Here is a 6004-nt window from a genome sequence, read left to right on the forward strand (position 1 = left end):
ATGCTGAAAGGTTATTATGGAATTTTAGCCAAATTATGCCAAAAATATACTGCTTACTGCCACTTTAAGCCAGAGAAATCACATCACACACTGTTGATATTTTTGGTTGTCCTATCTGACACAGTGTGACAGGTGATGCTAGCTGCTGGACACATACCTATGTCAACACTATAAGCATATGAAGGGTTGCACTGCTTATAAATAAACAAAGATTAGATATCATTTAGCAGATGCAATACCTGTAACAGATAGAAGTGTTGATGATGTACTCACATAGGCCTATCTCAAAGATGGAGGACATGACAGCTCCCCAAAAGTGAAGCCAAAACACCTCGACCGCCCCCTGGTGGCTGGTTGCAGTGTTGGTCACATAGCCCCCTCCCCCCCACACGTCAAATTGTCACGTTTCTGTAATTTTATTCTTAGTTCTTATCACACTGATGTATGTTCAAGTGTTCAGGATTTCTGCTAAGTTTGGTTTTAATTAGTTATTTGATGCTATAAGAAGGGGGTGAGATGTCATGATTGGCAGCTGTGATTCTCTCTGGCTGACAAGATGGGCCGTGTTCGGTTCGCGATTGGTTCTGGCGGGTGACCTCGATACCGCAACTCCATCGCCCGATCACTACTGCGCAGACTCTGGCTCCAAATGACGTCAAAATCTCAAGACGGCAGCTCCTGTATTCGGGATATTTTGGCTCCATTTCTGTACATTGGGAGGAAGTGGAGACGCGTCGTCCATCCTTATATACAGTTTATGATCTCAAGCAGATCCCTTTCCAACGACCAACAACTATGACCTTTAGAAGCTTAACATCTGTCTGATTGTTATGTGTGCCATTGAAAGAACATCTGCGGTTATTTTCAGCTGCCTCTCTTACTTTATCTTCCCAAACTAGTAAGGACGACCACATGTGACTGGACCAAATTCTGAGCTATTTTAATCCTGAGAGTCAACCACCAAGCCCGCCTGAGAATGTGCACGGACTGCGCACCCTCAAACTTTCACACACACACAAAAAAACTCACACACATCTGATCTGACCCCAACAAATGCCTCCAGTCTCGCAGTGTTAACTGATTGTGTGAGTCTCTGTCTACCTCTAGTGGCAAAAAGTCTGAATGAACAGAAAGAGTGTAGTCATTATCGTCTGGTTCTAAAATCTCTTGCTCAATTATGTGGTAACTTTTGTGCATATCTTTATTACATCATTAATTAAAAAAATATCTAAATTTAGAAATTCACAATCAAGCTGGTCAATTTGTCTCACGGAGTAATAAAAGCTGTACATGCCACAGGATTAAATGCTTCTCTGCATTTGACAAAATGTTGCTTGTTCTGGTCGAAAGCTCCCGAACAAGCAAATAAGTGGACCTTGAGTGGGAATCGTTTTGTCTGCTGTTTACAAGCTTAACTTCTAAGCCAGCATGGACAAGAAGTCCTAGAAGTGCTCAATAATGTAAAGTTTGAACATCTGCAGTTCCATGAGAGGTGAGCTAACTCCATGAAGACTGTGTGATATGGGTCAAAAGCTCCAGAAGTAGCAAGTAAGTGAACTTTGAGTGGAGATTGTTTTGTCAACTGTTGTTTCCAAGGTCATAAATGAACTACCGAGCAATAACTTTATTTCCCTCGGGATCAATAAAGTAACTATCTATCTACCTATCTATCTCAGATAGATCTATCTATCATGCTCAGCATTTTGGTTTCCTGTTTACACATATCTAAGTCAGTAAATGATACAGCCACTAAAACACGTCTTTATACTCAAAGTACACACATTATCTCTCTCCTGGTAGAGGTGGTCAATTGCAGCTCCACTGTCCATTGTTCCAAAATATTCCTCAGTGGACAGCCAACGCTACAGTATCTGCATGTCTTCCATTTGTAAGGGGCGATTAATAATTTACCAGAGTCTCCATCAATTCAGTGAGCTATAGTGGTCTGCTGCAGGCCACTTCCTCTCCCAAGGACAATGGGGCCATTTCCTGCGGGGCGAGACGCAGAGGACCAGAGAGAGCGAAACAGGCGAGTATTGTAAAGCAGGGACATCATATCAGCGTGTCCTCTGCCCTTGGAGTGAAAGACAGATTCAAGCGTACAGTGAGATTCATGGTCTGTTTGCTGGGAGGTTACACAGGGCATGACTGGAGCCAAGTATGTCAGACATCCAGCGCAGACATCTTTTTGACCCCTGCCTACAGCACATTCAGAAAACTTTCTGACTTTGTAAGTATATCTATGATGTGACATATTACAGAGACAGACGACATAAGGAGAACATCCTAAACATTAGCTTCTCTAACTTGTTCTCAGTGAGAGAGAATGTTTTTTTAGGGCTGTCAATCGATTAAAATATTTAATCGCAAATTTTTTATCTGTTCAAAATGTAACTTAAAGGGAGATTTGATAAGTATTTAATACTCTTATCAACATGGGAGTGGGCAAATATGTTTGCTTTATGCAAATGTATATATGTATTTATTATTGGAAATCAATTAACAACACAAAACAAAGACAAATATTGTCCAGAAACCCTCACAGGTACTGCATTTAGCATAAAAAATATGCTCAAATCATAAGATGGCAAACTGCAGCCCAACAGGCAACAACAGCTGTCAGTGTGTCACTGTGCTGACTTGACTATGATTTTGCCCTAAACTGCATGTGATTATCATAAAGTGGGCATGTCTGTAAAGGGGAGACTCGTGGGTACCCATAGAACCCATTTTCATTCTCATATCTTGAGGTCAGAGGTCAAGGGACCTCTTTGAAAATGGTCATGTCAGTTTTTCGTTGCCTAAAATTTAGCGCAAGTTCTGTTATTTAACCTCCTTTTAGCCCTCTACGACCTAAAAATGATTAATTTAAAGAAATTAGTGCCGTTAAAAAATAATTGCATTATTATTATCGCATAAACTTTGGCCCTAGTTTCTATATAAAAGAGATTGACATCAAAAGCTTAACATTAAATAAGTGCTGAACTAAAAAGCCAGGTGTCTGACAGAGTCAGAATGAGCTGAAGTCCCAAAGAATCCCACTCTTTTAATTCCTGGCTGGTTTTCAAAATAAAGAGGCTGCTGTGTTCAAAACAATGGCTCCATTCATGTCACCGCTGCCCATGCCTGTGTCCACTATCCAGGGATATCTGAGAGAGCCAAAACAAGTCAAAGATATGCAAAATACAAGGACGAGTAACAGCTCTGAGAAGTTATGAAGCTATACTGTCCCATACAGTGAATAGTCTAATAAACATCAAGCCCCTCAAGCAATATGCATGGACACTCAAGAATGTCAATTGGGCCTGCAGCTATTTTTAAAGAGAGGGCTGTCAGTCCACACATTCACTCTGACTAATATGATGGCCTATATAACCAGCAGTGCCTTGTCCCCTCCGTCCCTGTCTCTTTCATTCTAGGAGGCACAGATGATGACTGTCACAGTGGACACAAAGGAGAGAGCCATGGCAATGTGCCCCGAGGCAGGACATAGTATCCAGCCTGACCTATCTGAGTCTGGATGTGTCAAATACTGTAGGCAGCTAGACACATTTCACTGCACCATCAGTGACTATAGGTGGAGGGATTGCATTATTTTCCACACTTTCACAAGTCTAAAACGAGTCAGCAAAAAAAACCAGATACATCTTTTGCTGCATGTAGTATTTTTCAATCACTCTATCATTATGAATTTCTTTAAAGGTCTTATTAATAACATTTTATGTAGACAAATATATATTTTTTTAAAATAACACATCCACAGAGCCTTTAGAAAGGTGCAGAATAAAAGTATGGCTTTTCCTAAAAGAATATTCTGATTGTGAATTAATCATTTAAAAAATGTTGGCGGGTCCAAAATGAATGTTTTGTTTATCTCCGTGAAAGATATCTGACGTTTGGTTCCCACTTCTAACAAGGTTTGAGAGTCAATAGCAAAACGACGTTGGTATCACGTGGGATCATCAGTTAGTGTGGAAAAAACGGATAAATGGCTGAGGTTGACCTGTGCCTGGCAACGACTTGTTGTGAAGTGAATGCAATGGAACAGGGGAGGGAGAATGCGACATTTATCTCTTGGACTGCCGATGGGACAAAACAAGAATTTTACTTTAGTAAAGTAAAACTTTATTTTTGTGATTTCACTGATTTTATAATCCAGTTTTACAGAAGCAACTGTAAATCGTGAGATTTATTTATAACAACTATTGTATGTACTATGTAGCACACAGGATTAAAATGCCTGAGGAGGATCTATCCAGCCTAACTACTTTTCACATGATAAACATCTCCAGCAGGGAGGTGTGTGGGTCCATTTTGTTCCTGGTTTTTCTTGTAATGGTGTTTTTTTAAGTCTCTCCCTGTCTCTCTCTCTCCAAAGAAACTATTGTCAGAAAAGGAAGAAAAAAAAGATTGTGTCAAACACATGACACAAACACACACAGTCTATTATCTGTTTCTCAGTAAATAAATAGCGTGAGCAGTCCCTCTGACAGTGTATCGTTTCCCGGCTGCTGCTGCAGTGACTCATTCTGTCGTCTGGTTTCATGCCGTGATCAAGGTGTGGCCAAGTCGTCACACAGGTGCACGAAAGGGGTGTTATCTAACTACAGTATCTAGCCATACCAGAGAGTGTCCTTAAACTTCTACGAAACCCTGGTACTGTTGAACTTTTTAATTCAGAAGATTATGTTGAAAGTTTTATATATATATAAATTTATATTGGAGGCACTAATATAGTGAAAGAGAAGTGCTCTAACAAACATATTAGGAACACACTCAGTTATGTTTCTGTCCCTTTATCTAGATGTTTTTGGTCTTCCTTATTTGAGGATATACAGAGGGAGAGAGCTTGGAAAATTTGTGATAAATACTGTATCAACAACAAACGAAAGGAAGTGTCTTTCAAGATATTATATAGAATTTATCCAGTAAAACTTGTGTTAGAAAGATTCAGGCTGGATATTGATTATAAGTGTGATTTCTGTGGACTTTAAAAAGAGAGTCTTTCTCATCTATTTTTTCACTATGTATACAAGAATGTTCTGGATGCATGTAGCCAACTTTCTACAAAAGAAACTTAAGATGAATGTTGAATTAAATATATTTGATGTGATTATATAGTTTAGTCAAGATAAAATTGAAAACAACATGTTGTATATCATACAATTATACATATATAATATATATACAAATTCCACATTCATAAGAAAAAATGGTCAGGAGACCAAGCCAACTTTCCTGCACTTAATTAATGAATTCAAACAATATAGCACCATCTTACACAATGTTAAAAACAAAAAAGCCATTAAAATCTTTAAGTTATTAAATTAATATAATATGATGTAACATAAACTCTGGCATTATGAATATTTTTTGGTCTTCTTTTTTGTTTGTTTTTTCAATTGTCTATGTATCTGTTTGTACCTCTGTTAATGAGCATGTGTTCAATAAAGAAAGCATTATTAAAAAGAAAATGCATACTGTCATCTTCCAAAGTAAAAGCTTATCATAACACACACAACAATCTGTCTATCTATCTATCTATCTATCTATCTATCTATCTATCATCTATCTATCTATCTATCTATTTTTAGAACTGCTTTTTTTAGAACGGCTTTTAATGTGTAATTACTATTGTGTGTCTTATATTTTTATGATGTCCTTGTTTTTATGATCATTTTATCTGTGTAAAGTGTCTTTGAGCATCCAGAAAAGCGCTATATAAATTAAATGTATTATCATTATTATTATTATGTGTATGGGTTATCTATAGGCTACATAGTTTGCAATAATGTAACCTAAATGTATAAATGTAAAACATTTTATACATGTTTGGTAAAGTTTTAAATATTATTTTCTTTTTCTTTTTTTCTAAGACATAATTAAAACAGTTATAAAAACATAAAATATTAGAAAGTAAAAACAAACTAAAAATTAAAGCTAGGATCGAAGCTAAAATAGAGTATAACACACAAGAGTAAAAGTTATAGGGCAGTATAAGATC

Source organism: Sebastes umbrosus, chromosome 3 (genome assembly GCF_015220745.1).
Source record: "Sebastes umbrosus isolate fSebUmb1 chromosome 3, fSebUmb1.pri, whole genome shotgun sequence".
NCBI classification, from domain to species: Eukaryota; Metazoa; Chordata; class Actinopteri; order Perciformes; family Sebastidae; genus Sebastes; species Sebastes umbrosus.